Here is a 17,031-nt window from a genome sequence, read left to right as displayed (position 1 = left end):
TGAACGTCTGAGGGCATAATTTTATACACAAAATGAAAGCACCCTGTTGCTAGCAGTTGCCTGTTGCTGGATGAGGCTGCAGGCAGTGGAAATGCAAAGGAAACTTGCTCAGTTGGTTGCTTAAAATGGCAGTACCACTTTTACACGGCTGTCTCAAGGCTCTACAGGGTGTTAAGCAAAAAAATACAAGGTGATGTGATACTTGGAATTGTCTAGGCTGTATCCTTCACTGCATTTACTCGGTGGACTCCCAACTCACCTAAATCACAAGAGATGATTATCTTATCTCTGATTAGTTTCTGTTATCAGCTGTCTACTCAAATGTTTTCAGGAAGAAGGCATTAAGAATGTTTTAAAGGGAAGCTTGGGGGAAACAACTGAATGCAAAGAGGTAATGTGATAATCTTCAAGTGCCTGACTTGTGGGGCTATGTTTCTATTAACCAACTATTAATATAGAAGCCTCTCTTACATTATGTAACAGGCATTTCTTGCCCAGAAGAGTTCTTGTGTTTATCTCAGTGCTCTAAATCATCCCCTAAGCAGTGCTTTCTTACAGATCCCCTTGCAGCAAGACACAGCATGGATTGTGTGAGCTTTTGGCAAGCCTGAAGCTGCCAAGGTTGAGCTACCCAGGTTGAGCTGCCCAGCTCTACTTACCCAGCAGCACAGCTATGTGATGGGAACAGCATAGCTGCTGAAAGCTGCATCAATTGCAATTTATGCCTCTGGAGTAGTTTAGTGATCTAGGAAGAAAAGGGGTTGACTTTTTTCCAGTCCCGATGCAAGTATGGATCAAGAGGAATTGTCCTGAAATTGTTGAAATTGGAAGGACAGTATTTTCCAGACTGCACCTTATAGTGTTGGTACTGGCAAAGCACCCACTAGGTTTTTTATTCAAAAGTGGGCCTTTGATGGTAGGTTATACAAATAGTTCCAAAACTGGGCTTGTAACAGCCAAAACCTGTGTGCATCCAGACAGCTTTTGTTTAAGAAAGAAGAAAATGTGTATGGCGTTGATTGAAAAGTGCAGAAGTGCTTGAGATTAACAGCAGCCAGGTTTGAAGCAGTGTTCTGCAATGCAGAGGTGTGAGCTGACTTCTGTGGCGTGTGCTTACCTACCATCCGTTCTGTGTGACAAATGGGATTGAAGTGATCTAAATATTTAGGAGAAAGTGAGGATCCTGGCCTTTTTTTCTTCCCAAAAAGCAACTAAATAACCAGCCTCTGTCAGACCAACCCATTTTATCAGCTTGAAATATGTTTTAAATAAAGCTTATGTAAATGCCTGCTTGCTGTTTCCAGTCTGTATCCCTAGATGGCAATGGAAGACAGTACATGCTGAGCGTGACAACAAACCAGGGAATGCAGAGGGAAATTTTGGTAAAACTCCCAGGTGATTGTGCACTCATAACCTGTGTGAAGTTGTACCCTAAAAGCAATTTCTTCTACCTGACAGGAAGAGAATCAGAGATCTGTCCCTGATGTACCCCTTCCCTATGGCTGGTACCCTATGGCTTCCCTATGCCATCACAGCCTCTTGCACACCTTGTACAGGGTGGTCCCAGTGCTCCACCTTAGAGAGGAGAAAAGTTCACTGGTAGAGGCCACAATGGCAGTGACCACAATGTCTTTTTAACAAGTTAAAGTCAACTAATGGCAAGGGACCACGAAAAGATGTTGTCCATCTCCAGTTTCCAGCACCTCTGACGGCAAGGCGGTTCTGGGAGGGAAATTAATGGGAAGTGATTTGCTTTTGGAGGGAAGGAGTTGGTTCTTGTCCACTCAGGTTTATTGTGTTTGCAGGCTCAGAGAAGCATTGGGGTTGGGAATGGTTCTGCTGGACTGAGGCAGAGGAGAGAAACTGGGTGGGTGGGTGTGTGAGAGGAAAATGGGAGTGACTGCATGCCAGGCCCTGATGTCTACAGGAAAGTGCTGTAAGGAACCTGTGCTGCAGAAGCAGTCAAAACAATGACAGATGCCAGCAGTGGCCCTACTAGGGGTCAGAAGTTTGTATGGCTGAAAGTCCTCTCCTGTGCCACGCCAGGCTGCCTGAGCCCTTACACAGTTATCTGAGTGGACCTGGGAATGGATAGTGCTTGGGGGTTCGTTCCTCTCCAACAGATGTATGAGTTGGAAGCAGCCCATTAGAGATGGAATCCTTGAGCACTCAAAACGCTTTGAATTTCTGTGGGTACAAATTAAAAAAGAGTTTGAAAAACACTTATAAAAAAATCTGTAACATCAAAACTGTAACTGGCTTTTATTACAGCTGTCATAGAAGAGAAAAATGTTCTGAGCTGGTGAGTAAGTGTTGGACAGTACTCCTATGGCTTTGGCTATGAAAGGATAAAACTTTATCACCATGTGATCTTCTAGGAAGCTTGTATTTTTTCCTAAGCTGAAATTGTACAGTGATTTCTAACTCAACACTTGATTCAGATGCTGCTATGAGTCAGTAGCAGTCTTTCCCTTGGCCTTCGGATGATTCAGGTGAATAAATGGAACTTTGTGCAACTGAAACTTCCCTTTTGTATGTTAGCATTCTTTTTTTTTTTTTTGAGAAGTGAAGCGTTATGTGATTACGAGGTTCCAAAGTACATCGTGTCCATGAAAGCTGACTTTCTGAAACTCCAAAGCCAGTTCTATCAAATGGGTAGATGGCTTGCACCAGTGAGCCTGGTTCCAATCATTGGGCATGCAATTGCAATATGTGCCATGCCAGAATATAGCACAGACACGTGTGAAGTTATGTCTCCAGATAAATCTGTCAGTAATTTAAACCCGTTTTCTTAAGATTATGTATGTATGTATGTTTCTATGACTATTGTTTGATTTTTTTTTTTTCCTAGTAAAAGCAGGAATGCTGAGCCTTCTGCTCAGCAATTTCAGATACTCATGGACCCTCTTAGCGTGCATTATAAAGGCTGGGTTCAGTGTTTGATGCTCTCTGGACTGGTGGTGGGGCGCACTGTGATTTTGTAACTTATTTCAACGAGCACTGTTCCATAAAACCAGGTACATTTACATCACTGAGACCTAATTTTGGAGGGTGAGGAGATGTAAGCCCCTCTGGATTGATACATAAGACGCACCTATATTCTGGGGTCCTCGTGCAACATTTCCTGCCAGCTATCAGACTAACTCAAAATGAAGTTCATGTTCCTTGCTGAACGTATTTGTAAGTCTCCCTTTCTTTTGGTTGTGCTGAATCCACGCTCAACTTTAAATTCAATAGGCTGCAGTGAAAAATATTTTGGTTTGGGTTGTTTTTTTTTGTGTGTGTGAAAGCAATGGAAAGGTGTTAATTATCAGGTTGGTAGGTGAGTTAGCAAATGTTTGAAAATCCTCAGCTGCTTGTTTTCCATGGTAGTGTATTTCATTCAATTACCAGTTACAATCCTGTTCCAATAGGGTGGGTACCCCATAGCTATGAGAATCAAAAGTGACAAATTACGTTGGTGTTGCACTCTGTAAATCTTTGAGCTTTTGGTCTCCCCATCTTAATGTGGGCCACGGGAGGAAAGCTGTTCATCTGTTCATGGTCTGATTTCCAGCTTCACAGGACTTGAGCTTCCAGCATGCACTGCTCAAAAGCACAAGGAAGATTGTCCTGTGTCTGCTTGTATGGCACCAACTCTGCCCCTTTGAAAAGCCATGAAGCTCACAGAACTGCAGATTGGACATGGTTTGCAGCAAAGATGCACTCTTCTGGTTTTACTTCCAAGACTGAAATAGCTTGTTCATATATTTTCACATGCCTTCCCGTATGTCTGTACCCTATTGTAGCACCATGAAATTGTATGTGAAGGCAGAAGTGAACTGTTTGGGAGAAAAATACTTTATTTTCCTTGGTAAGTGTTTGAATATCAGCATGAAACGTAGAATTAAAATTCCCGCCTGTAAGTTGAAAATACTGATCTCAGAAGAGGTACCTCTCTGATGAACCTTCTCTGACTTGTACCTGCCTTGAGCTGAGGCCCTGCAAGTGGGACCCTGAACAGGTACAGACATATCCTTCCTCTCTTTGCAGCAGTTGGTATATAGGATCAAAGAACTATTTGAGTTGGAAGGGATCCTTAAAGGCCATCTAGTCCAACTCCCCTGCAATGAATAGGGACACCTGCACCTAGGTCACATTGCTCAGAGCCCCCTCCAGCCTGATCCTGAATGTCTTCAAGGCCAGGCTCTCACTACCTCTCTGGGCAGCCTGTTCCTGTGCCTCACAACCCTTATAGTAAAAAAAACATCTTCCTTATATCCAATCAAAATCTCCCTTCTTTTTGTTTATTACAATTTCTCTTTGTCCCATCTCAACAGACCCTGCTAAAAAGTCTGTCTCCTTCTTTCTTGTAGCCCTGTTTTATAGTGACTGAAAAGTCACTTTCAGGTCTCCCCAGAGCCTTCTCTTTTCCAGGCTGAACAGCCCCAGCTCTCTCATCCTGTCCTTGTAGGGGAGGTGTTTCACTCCTTGGTTCATTTTTGTGGCCCTCCCCTGGATGCACTCCAACAGGTCCATGTCTCTCCTGTACTGAGGACTCCACATCTGGATGCAGTACTCCAGGTGAGGCCTCACCAATGCAGAACAGTGGGGCAAGATCACTTTCCTCACCCTGCTGGCCACACTTCTTTGAGTGAAGCCCAGGATATGGTTGGCTTTCTGGGCTGTGCAGGCACATAGAACCACAGAACCGTCAAGGCTGGAAAAGACCACTAAGATAATTTAGTCTAACCATCAACCCATCCCCACCATGCCCACTAAACCATGTCCCTCAGTGCCACATCTCCATGTTTCTTGAACACCTCCAGTAGACACCATCTCCCTGGGCAGCCTGTTTCAGTACCTCAGCACTCTTTCTGAGAAGAAATTTTTCCTAATATCCAACCTGAACGCACCTATCAGACTTCCTAGTCAAGCCTTATTTCCAACTAGCTTTATTTTTCACTCAGTGCTGCTGTTTGTTTGTAGATGAGTGTAGACTACAGTTTCTACAGCAGTAGGGAAATGGTGCCTTGACTCTCCCGGTATGGCACAGGGCTGGTGCTCACTGCAGGTCTCACTCCTTTGACCTCTGGATGCTGAAGAACAGTGGAAAGGGGAGCAGAATCATAGAATAGCTAGGGTCGGAAACCACTTTAAAAATTCCCTACTTCCAACTCCCTGCTGTGGGCAAGATCAATTAGAGCAGGATCAGGATGCCCAGAGCACCACCCATATTGGCCCTGAACACCTCCAGGGATGGGGCACCCACAGATTCTGTGGGCAGCTGTGCCAGGGTCTCGCTACCTTCAAAGTGAAGAATTTCTTCCAGATCACTAATCTATACTCACCTCTTTTCTGTCTAAAACCATTACCCCTTGTGCTGTCACTGCATTCCCTGACAGAGAGACTATTCCCATCTTTCCTGCAGGCCACCTTTAGGTGCTGTAAGGACACTATTAGGTCTCCCTGGAGACTTCTCTTCCCCAGACAGAACAGCCCCATCTCTCTCAGCTTTTATTTATAAGAGAAGTACTCTTTCCTCCAAGCAGCTTCATGGCTTCCTCTGTATTCCCTCCAACTGTTCCAATCCTTATGCTGGGGGAGGCTGAGCTGAACGCAGCACTGCAGGTGGGGGTTCCTGAGGGCCCAGCAGAGGAGGCCCCACTCCAGCTTGGAGCCCTCCTTACAGCTGTCTGGCTCCTGCAACGACCCCAAGCTCTGCAGGCCCCCACAGTATCACAAGGCCCACATACAGCCCTAGGTCAGTCCTGAGGGGGGGGCCAGGAGGCTGCAGAGCAGGATCGTGCTGCTCCTACCTGATCACAGAGATGAGCAGCCTTGAGGGGTCCTTGCTCCACATTGTTCGCTCATATCCAGTTTCCCATCCACCAGTACTTCCAGGTCCTTTTCATCAGGGCTGTGTTCCATCCTTACATCCCCCAGCTTGTGCTGATTGTCAGGTTGCCACAAAGCAGGTGCAAGACCTTGCATTTAGATTTGTTTAACCTCCTGAGGTTCTCCTGGGCCCACTGCTCAAGCCTGTCTAGGTCCCTCTGAATAGCATCCTGTCCCTAGGCGTGACAACTTCACAACACAGCTTGGTGCCATCTGCAAACTTGCAGAGGGTGCATTTGATTCCACTGTCCATGTCACTGATGAAGATGCTAAAGAGCACCAGTCCCAGTACGAACCTCTGAGGGACACCACTCATCACTGATCTCCACCCTGGCATTGAGCCATTGATCACCACTCTCTGGATACAAAAGTGTAGACAAGGCTCAGTGATAGAAGGTAAGGCATCAGTCCCTCTCCAATACTGGCTAGAGAAATTTGGTTGGTTCAGCCACTGGGAACCTGACGGTGTGCTCCATGAGAATGATGTACTCCCCTCCAGCTGTCTTACCTGCTGAAGGACCTGACTGATGTCATCACTTTTAAGATCTCAAACCAGAGGTGGCAGACATGGAGTAGGTTACCTCGGTTACCTCTGGTGCTGCCTTTCTACTGCCATCCCATGCAGCCGCACTGCAGAACAAGCTGTAATCCAAAATGTAGCTTAACATCTTCAGTTCACATGTGGAAGGCTTCCTGATAATAAGTATATAATAAGAAGTATATAAATACCATTCTAAACATATAAATCAATAGCATTTCCTGAAATGTAGAAGGTTCTGAAAATTGCTTTTTTTTTTTTTTTTTCCCATCTATTGTGTGCATTTCAGTTCCATTAAGATTAGCTATGTGGAAAGTTTCAGATTCTGTTGAAATGGTAGCCTTGAGGAAAGGTGACCTACTCTTCTGGTTGAGATGTCTCTTCCTTTTGGGGCTGCTGAGCTCTTATAGTGTTTCAGGTCATTCTGGTTAACGTCACTCTCAAGTATGGCAATTGTAGCTTGCTGCGTGCTCAAGGACACTCAGTTCTGCAAGACTACAGCCGCCTCAGCATGGCCCCACAGGAAGCAGCTAATTATTCCTGGGGCAGGAGCATGGAGCGCCTCTGGGACAAGATGCCAAAAATGGCAACTGTGAATGGGGAATAAGAAAAGGAGGGAAAGCAACCAACTTCAGGAAAATGGCACTGCATTCGCATTGGTGACTCAGACACTGACCCTGGCTGCATTCAGAGCAGTCTTAAGTGATCCAACTATTATATGTGAGAGAGAAAAAAGGTCATCTATTGATAAAGCGGGGAAATTGAAGCTATGATTTTATGACAGAGGAGGATCTGATGATATGGTGCCACTAAAATGAAAAGGAGTCACTTTTACTCAGCATGAACAAGCTCGTTACAATACTAGGAGCCCACGGCACTATGCACCATTCAACATCACAAGCTAGTGCCTGCCCCTCTCCAAATATCGTGAAAGTAGGCACTGGATGTGAGTTTAAGAACTGAGTTTCAGAACTGCAGCATTTGATGGCACTGCTGTTATGTGGTCTGCCTGCCTACCGGTGTGATGTAAGAGGTGGCAAGGTGAGCAATGGCAAAATCCTGATTCAGGACATAGTCCCCTTCCACTGGTATTACTGTTGGATGTGAACTTACAAATGGATGCAGCCTGTAAGGCCAGCTAACAGCTGCTTAGACCCCCTTTGGAAACTGCCAGTAGTGCTTAAGGGCAGGCTCCAGCAAGTCTCTCAGGTGCCTGAGTGCCTATTGATTGCAGATGATGCCTAGGGATTGCCTAATGATGCCTAATTATATTTCCATACTTTGCCCAAAGCTCTCCTAATCCTCTCCTCGAGTTCCATTTTGGGAAACCAAACAACTGGAACTGTCTTGTGTGTTTGGAAAGCACACAGGTTCCCTCGGAAGCAAGGAGTTGCAGACATGTCACTTAATTCTGGAATGTGTTGATTACAAGATACAGAATCCCAAGCCAAACAATTTGTTCGACAGATTAGTGTAATCCTTACCGATTTCAGTCCTGGCCTAGATTAAAGCTGTAAGCATGACTCACACATTGCACACTTTTGTATGTAAGGACTTGTCATAAAACTTAGAGACTGAGAGCATCAGCCTAGATATCAGTGAGAAAGCCATTTGGAGCTACATAGGCCAGCCTTAATCAGTCTAGTGGAAGTGCTGCCATTTTACACACTGGGTGGGCTCAATTTCTAGCTAGCAACCTAAGCATTTTGTGTAAACTCCTTCTGTCTCTGCTGAAGACAGGTGGGTACTTTAACACTGCAAAAACAAGTAGGATTTGTTACTCACTGAAAAGTGAGGATCTTCAATGCATGTAGATTCTTTACTGGGCTCCTAGCTGAAGAACAGAGCTGACTGCATTGCATAAGGGAAGGGTTATTCTCAGGGCCATGATATTGCTTTTATGTAACTATGGCTGTGACGTAGCTAAAAACGAATCTGTTGATCTCTCAGTAAAGAAATTTGGACTACCAGTTATTGGTTTGGATGAAAACCTGAGGTTTCACTACGCTAATAGCTGTTCTGGACACTTGAAATTGCATTCATGGGCTAGGTCTGAAAGTCATAGTTTGGTTAGATTTTTGAGCAAATATGTTTTGCAAGTAAAACCAGATTAATTTAAAACCCAGACTGGCAGGGTCGTAAGTGTTTTCAGAGGTATCTGCATTTTATCAGATTTCTAAGATTCCTATAATTTCTTAACCAGTCCCATGTGTTCCTCCCCAACTTGTTCTTTTCTTACAGAGAGAATATCATTTTTTTTCCTTTGCTCTTCAAAGGCAGGGTGGGAAAAGATCCACCAAAATATACTATTCACCTGGTTCCCTTCTTCCTTCACCACATCCTTCAAACCACACTTCTCCACATCCCAATTAGCAGCACAAGCAGGGTGCAGAGAAGATCTCCTGCTGAAATTCAGGCTTGAGGCAAGGGGTGGTTCCAAGTGCCTGCAGAGTCCTCTCCTAAGGAACCACTGTGTAAGGTAGAGAGGCACAGGGTTGTGTTTTTATATTTCTGGAAGGCAAGAGTCAAGGAAGGTGGTGGAAGGGAGGAGAGGAGAAGAGGTCAGTCAGCTCTGCTGTTTGTATAAGTTCTGGAAGTGTAAAATAAATATTTTCTGAACTGAATAGATACACCTCTTCAGCATTGATGAAATACCACAGTGTAAACAAACCAAGTTTCACTGTCCATCCCCATCAAAGAAACCACATAATAACAACAACAACAACAAAATCCTGCACATTGTAAGATTTCATTGGATGAAACAGCTTAAAATCTATTTCTGCTCCCATATAGTTGTGAGCTGCTCTTCTCAGGGGTGAGTAATGGAGGAAGAGTTGCTGGTAGTTTAACAATAATGTTTAATGAACTGAAAAATGATCTGTTTGTAGGAGGATTAATAACTCTCTGCACATTAATCTCATGTGGGTTTGTCAGTGAAAAGAAAAGATGTCTTATAGTGGGGTTCTGCAGCTTTCAGTCTACAGCTCTATCCTAGTCACCCTCCCGTAGCCTGGCTTTCAGAGCAGCGGTGCCAGTTGTGATCTTGGAAAGTCTGCAGGCTAATTCCCAAACCACGCTGATTTTCAGTGGTGAGCAATAAAGCCTAACTAGGTCTTAGCTCTCCTGAGAATGTCTAGCCGCATAATTCATTGCGTACTTTCAATTCTAGCACTGCTGTTGGAAGTGGTGTGTTTTATCAGTGGGAAGATGAGTGCTTGTGAGTTGCCCTTCCCTTAAAATCCTGGAAGAAACCAAAGGTGTACATTTTACCACAGGGTAAACTCAGCAATGGCCAATGCAGATGAAGCTGTTCCTCCAGGATTATTTTCAAGTAAATGGTGCCATGTCACCAATGCAATGCCACAAAGGAATTGGGATGTCTTAAAGCCTGCATCGTCATGTAGGCTTGGATTTAGTCACTAGTGGTGGAGATAGTAGAAAGAAAAGACCTAAAGGGAATATTCATGATGCTAACACTGCTGTTGCAGTCTGTCGTCTCTGTTGTATATGGAGAATGGTTTAAATAATTTTCAGCTACCCCATGAAGCAGCTTTCAGAAAGATATAATTGTTAGAGTAAAGCATGAGCTCTACAGCAAGTACGGCATGGCAGCTGGTACCTCCAGGAATGGGCTCTTCTGCATTAAACAAAACTTTATCTCATGATTTTGCATAGACAGAAGCAGTGAAGGCTTTCATTTAAATGCCCAAGGAATGTAACAAGCCACCTTTCCTGCAGAGTTCACTAATAAAAGAGATAGATGATAAAATCTGGTGGGGAACTGAATGACCTAGTTCTAGGCCTTGCACTATGAACACCTTTGATCACTGATCTGCTCAATGAGCTGACTTTTCTGCAATGTGCTGAATGAAAAGCTGGTCTGGCAAGAGGGAAGCAATATGCCAGTCAAAAAATGGTCATTAGAAGCATGGGCTTCTGCTCCCTGTCTAAACCCACAAGTCTGTGAGCATGTCTCGAAAAACTGAGCCCACAGTGGCTGTCACTCAGCAATCACAGCTTTTGTCCATTTAATTTAAGTCCAGAGCAACAGATGTAGCATTAGGGGAAAAACAAACAAACAAACAACAACAACAACAAAAAAACTATGGCAGTTTTAGATCCCCTAATATTCATTTCCACAGTTACTGCTGAATGTGATATTGGTGTCCTGCTGCCACCAAGAAGTTTAAGGAGAATCGTGATCTCATGGCATTAGTCCACTATACTGTAGCAGCATGAAATTACACAGTCTGGGTAGACATTAGAAGGCAGAAAAAACTGTGCTTGTCAGAGCCACATTCAGGTAGAAATGAGATTTGGCCAAGCTATGGTGGGGGAACCTGTTTGAGAAGGGGGGAATTTCTCTTAGGACTGCCACTGCTAACAGGGCACCATGATGCACCCTGCATGGCTAGAGATTGTAGGCACTCCTATGATTGCCTGAGAGACCATCAGGGACTAATTGCTCAACTAACATCATTCCAATTATGTTTCTTAATAAAACTACATGGGAGGACTCTGTAGATGTTTAAAGCAGTCATGAAATACTGCTGGTAATTTGCTGCAAACACAAGGAGTAGCTCATGACCATCCTCAGGCTTACCAGGCAGGGTTAATGGTGCTCCTCTTTGAAGGGGCTTTGAAATCTCCCTGTAGTGCTGCATAAAGGAGATACTTATTGAATTACTCCAGTAGTTGTGTAGTATGCTTGTAGCAGTCCAGAAGCATTGCTGTAGGGCCCCCAAGTTGAATCTTTACCAAGACTTTGAAAAATTAATGCACTCAAAAATGATGATGGAAAATGTGTCCTGTGGTCTGCCTTGTACACAGAGAGGGGCTTCTGAGCAGATTAAAAAGAAAAGAACATCTTTCAATATCATTTGTTCGCTTAGCCACAGCAGAGCTAGCAAAACCAAACGTCGTCAACTCTCAGTTTAATTGCAGTGCTGGTAAGCCTTGTGGTGCCTCCTGGGGTTTTTGTTTGTTTGTTCCTTAGTCAAAATGGCTTGTGAAGGCATTGTATTTACAAGATTTTGATTCTTTTGTTTACCCATTTTTCAGTCCCTCTGCTTGAATGAATGAATTCTTGAATGAATGTTAATACCTTGGGTCTTCAGCAAAGCATTGAGTTTCACATAGTACTGCATGTAAATCAAACCATGATGCTCTTCCCTGTAGGTATAGTGCTCAATGGCTACATCTGATTTAGTTTATGCTATATTCATGTCCTGCAGCTCAGCTGAAATGTGGTACCTTGTCAAGCTGCATTCCTATGACCATGCATCTGAGTCTCCGAAGAAGAAGCAAATGTCAGATACTAAATCCCTCTCAGATCAGTCCTCTGAGGGATGTATGGCTGGGTGAGTAGAGAGAAAGAGAGAGGACCAGAAGAGCATCGTCTTCTGTGGTGAGTTCAAGTGATTGTGAGCCTCAAATTCCCTGCCCAGGAGCTCAGCAGCACCTGTCCAAGTGGTTCAGCCAGACAGGGGCTTCCAGCTAGCTGCCTGCTGTAAGTGGGGAGGTTCTGCTCAGCCCAGGTAATGTGAGTCTCCCAAGTGTCTGATCAAGATTTCAAACCAAGCTAATTTAAGGTTTGTTTTAGGGGTTGGGAGGTTTGGAGGCACATCAGATAACTGAACCCTCTTCACTGCCAAACACATCACCTAGCAGAAGGGTTGCAAAGCTCTCTTTTATCCAGAGGCTTACCACACAAGTTTTGTGTGTTCACTCAGCTCTGGCAGTTCATTTTCCATATACGTCAGCATGAATTTTAACCCATCTGTCCATGCTTGGGACAGCATTCACAGATTAAGAACAAAAGCAGAAAGGGCATTTGAGCCGATGCTGCAGTTTTCTAGCAAAAGCAAGACGTGCGAGATTGCTGCCATTGAATTTGAGATTTGTTCAAGACAGTGGAAGGTCCTCAGTTGTCTGTCCCTTAGTGAATTAGGTGGGAATAAGCAAGCTCTCAACCTCTACTAGTCATGCCTTGAAGTTTTTCCAAATACTCTGAACCTGGTGTTTCCCAGGCAGGCTGCTCAGCCAATGCAGCTGCAGAAGTGCCCCTCTGACCTGAGCCATGGGGCTATGAGGGTCTTTGTGCCAAGTCTCTGCCTGAACCCAGTTTCAGAATAGAACAGGGTGAGATTTATGTGAGCCTACAAATAATGAGGTACACAACGATTATTGTTAACTACTCTACATTACATATGGATTTTAAACATTCATTGTTGGCTCTTATGTTGGAGAGTTCCAAAATGAGCCTCTATACATCTACTTTTATTCAGTCAAGTAGATTTTAACTCATGTGACATCTCCCAGTAGAAGTCCCCAGATTTAACATATTGTTTTCTGTCACCAAGGTGCTGATTAATTTATGTTTTTACTGTTATGTTTTCCTCAAGTACCCACTTAAAACATCTCCAAGTGGGAATTATCTTCCTGTGTTATTACTCTGGTTTCAAGCACATAAGTACAAGTCTTCCTTTTACAGCTAGACCCAACTCTGTATATAGGCAGAAAACTGTTTCAGTATCCCTGTGTACTGCAGCAAGCCAACTGAAATAAATACAAGTGCATATATGGGAAAGAACTAGGTATTAAGTATCAATGTTACCCAAACATGTTAGAACAGCATGAAGCAAAAATGATGATTATTTGTAGTCGTAGATGTCCCGGCACTGTTTTGCACAGCTACTACTTCTGTACCTATACTCAGGCCCCCTTTTGTGCTAATAAAACTCTGCTAAGAACTAAACACTATGGGCAATGTAAGCAGGAAATAAGAAGGGCTGTCCTGAAAGGCTTTAAGTCTTGCTGGATGTAGGAAAGAAGGGGGGCTGTGAGAAAAGCATGCAACTTACAGGCAGAAGACTAGGAAATGGGTCGCTAAAAATGGAACCATTTGAGATATAAAACTCACACTGAGATCTCTTTAGTTTCCTCCGGTGTTTTCCTCTTAAGTCCATATTATGGCAGTCATTTAAAACACATGTGCTCAATAAAATGACTGTACAGGTCTCACATCCAAGAGATGAGGCAAAGACGTTTTCTCTTATTTAAATGTGTCCAATAGCCACTAACAGCTAAGTGACTCTTCCAAAGGATTATAATAGGACATATATTTAAGAGGCCACATTGATTTATTACCAGCTTCCGGTGAGATGATGTATGAAGGGAACATGAAGATCAATAAGGCAAGCAAAATGAAAGAGCTTGAGATAAGCAGCAGGAGATGGAGAAAATCAATGCCATCCAGTTACTGTGATGGTAAAACAGAGTCCAGACGAGATAATATTAAATTCATAAGTCACATATTTTAAATACCTGCCGGTAACATCACCTTTGACAGTATGCCTACATCAGGGAGTGGTTATCAGTGTATTCACATAATTAATTGCAGTGAAATTCTTCAGATTCCTAGTCAATTTCTACTGTAAACTATCACAGTAAGTTCATGGCCGTGACAAGACATGTTTTCCAGAATAATCTTTATATGGAATATGTATTGATATAAGATCAAATATTAACCTGCTTTTCATAACCTGGAAGAAATAATCCACATCAGGAATAACGACATTGACTGTCACCCTATTATCAGCTGTTGGTGTGTCAATAATATTTACCTGAATATTTTTTCTCCACTTCTTTTGCATTTATTCCTCACTTTGATTCTACTATGAAAATGTACAGCTTGGTGCTGTGAGAGAATGAAGGCTCTTACTTCTTCTGCACACTCAGGATTGTATCATATGGCACATTCTCCGTATCTGACATTAAAAGCATAATGTGGATTGCATTTTTTCCAGAAGGTCCTCACTGCCCATGGGTTCTCCTACCTGCTCAACCACTTCTAGGTCCCTGCCACTGAAATGCCTTTCAAGGGCATCCTTTCACCGTTGTGATATTAGAATTTATTAGATTTTGTTGGCATTTTGAAACCTCTCCTTAAATACTCTTTGGAAAAATCAAACAAAAAAGCAAAAGTGTCTCAATGCCATTTTATCCTTTCAGGAGGCAACAAAGGACTGCTCCACAGCCCAGTGAAACAGCCTAACTAAGCCTAAAGCCACAGCAACCCTTATACCGGGTGCTCGGTTGGCTTGCTGTAAAGAACTTGAGAGACCTTTGCTTACTTGGCAGGTCTGCTAGTGAAGAGGAAATCCTGAGGACATCATCATTTTTAGCACAGATCTACCACTTATTTTTGTGGGCTTTTGCTGTTGTTATTGTTGTTGTCGACGTAACGTTTTTAAATTTTATCAAATAAGAGTTCAGCCCTTACTACTTCTGAATTTCCCTTACTCTGTAACATCATCAGCCCTTTGTAACCTTTTTGCAGCCACTCCAAGCTAGGACTTACCAGCTGAAACTAGCCAAATGTCCTGAAAATCAAGGAGTTGTCTTCCTAGAGCCTTGCAACAGAGAAACAGTGGAATTTCTCCTGTGTATTATTTTCTTCTCCTGAAGTCCGTAACTGCACAGTTTCCCTCCCATTGGAATCTAGCTGGTATTTTCCCCAAAATGTATTAGCTTGTACTTTTCTACTCTGAGCAATATTTGTTGCCTGAACATTTCATTTCTGTAACAACTCCCTTTCCATTGCCTTTGTTCCAAACATCAGAGGAACAAATGCTTTTCTGTGTTGAGGTTCTCTGGAAATGCGCTCCAATCTTCTTTGGAGCTCACCCTGTGCAACTTAGCAGAAATCTAGATGTAGTAGGGTAGCAAATCTACAACAGTGGTTCAGGTGCCCTTTTGTTGAGCTTATGATGTGAAGTAATGGAAGATACACTTATCTTTTGCGTATCTTCTATTGCTTATTCTCAATTTACTTACTGTTTATGTGCTTACAAGTCATTAACTTCCAAAGGAAAAGAGTGACAAGCTTGCAACATTACTTTAGAATACTTGGTTTCTCTGGGGGCAGTTTTGTGAGGTTTCCCTGCACCCTCAGCCTATCTCTTAGGGCAGTCAATAACTAAGACTTAGTTTGGCGGTGTAACTGATTTATTCCACAAAAAGATCTTTGACCTTGAAGGCACAGCTACCAGGAATCACGTTTCTGAATGCAAAACCTAAGAAGCTTCTCGGTAGCTTCTTTATAAATATATACACACACTGTTCTTTATTGTCTTGAAACATTAAGTTTCTCAGTTTTAAAATAAACACAGAGAAGTATGTTCCTGCTGGATTTTTGTTTTTCTATGACAGGTCATAATTTTTGAGTGAGTATATTTTATGGAAATGTTGCACTGCAAAATAACCCTTGTGAATAAATGAGTCCATCTTTTTGTATGGGAAAAAAACAAAAACAAACAAACAAACAAAAAACCAAAACAAAAAAAAAAACAAAAAAAACCAAGGAGATGCAGTTCTCCATTGCAAGGCATCACTGAGGATATTTTTGAGGAATTAATCACCATTACAGGTTTGATCCCTTTTCCATCTGTGGTTAGAATGCTGTTTCTTTTCCCAGTATTATTAAGCGTATTTCTAACTATCACCAGAAAATTGTATTCCTGTAGTCACAGACAGATTAAAATTGGTTTCCTGGTACATAGATGTAAAAATAATAATTTATCTGAGCAATATAAAAGCATCAGCTATTCCAAACAGCTCCTTAAGATTGCTTTTCCTTCCTCAGCTGCCTGAATAATGCAGTTCCTCACATTTTCTTTGCTGTAAACACTGCTGCCTCCCAAAGTCACTGCATTCATTTCAGCTGAGTTACTTCGAAGGGGTGCAGCCTAGCAATGGGACAGCACCATAGCAATGAGACAGCAAGATGCAAGGAAAAAAATTGGAGCATTTCCACCAGCAAATGCACAGCATTTAGCAGTGGAGCTGAGATGTAACATTTAAAGGGAAATTAAAGTGAGAAAAGGAGCTCTTCTTTGGAGGTGTAGCTTTGTTTAAGTGTCTGAACTCATCTCGTTTCATGGTGACATTTGTAGATCTAACTATGCAAGATTTAGTACAAGAAGACCACGACAGCCAGTCTCGTTTTTCTGTTCCTTGAGGACTGCATGGTCTCAGTGTATTTTACACAGTTGTCTGTAAGAAAGGGAAGTAAAATTTTGCCTTTCTGTTTTATGCACCAGCAGCCAGTTATTTGCAATTCTCTAGCTGCAGTCTCTCATCTCATGATGGAAATGTACCGGAAAAGAGCCAAGTCACAAACCAGCCCCAATTTTTATCACAGCAAAAGTAAGACATCACTCCCTTCTACCTCACCTCTGCATCACATACCAGACACTGAGAGGAGTGAGTGAGGTGGCAGTGAGTCAATGTTCCCAGCTCTGCAAAAATCATCTCTTCAAGAATAACTTTTGAGTGTGAATCTCCTCGCAGGAGCTGTCAGAAAATAATTCATTGGCCCTAAAGTAAGATACTGCACAACCAATCCTCATGTACACATAGGCTTTGCAGTCTCCTAAATCTTGCTGGGTTTTATGATACTGCAGGGAGAGCTGAGGCACGGCAGACCACGATCCCAAAGATTTTAGGCCAACCAGCAGACTAAACTGATATAGAAAGGGAAGTGCCATCATCCAAAGTTTCCCATGAAGCTCAGAAAAGCCTCTGTCACCGTCTTTGCTGGTTGCCAGAAATGT

This window comes from Gallus gallus, chromosome 2, assembly GCF_016699485.2.
Source record: "Gallus gallus isolate bGalGal1 chromosome 2, bGalGal1.mat.broiler.GRCg7b, whole genome shotgun sequence".
In the NCBI taxonomy this organism is placed as follows: Eukaryota; Metazoa; Chordata; class Aves; order Galliformes; family Phasianidae; genus Gallus; species Gallus gallus.
The sequence above is the reverse complement of the archived record's forward strand: the minus strand, read 5'-3'. Positions refer to the sequence as shown.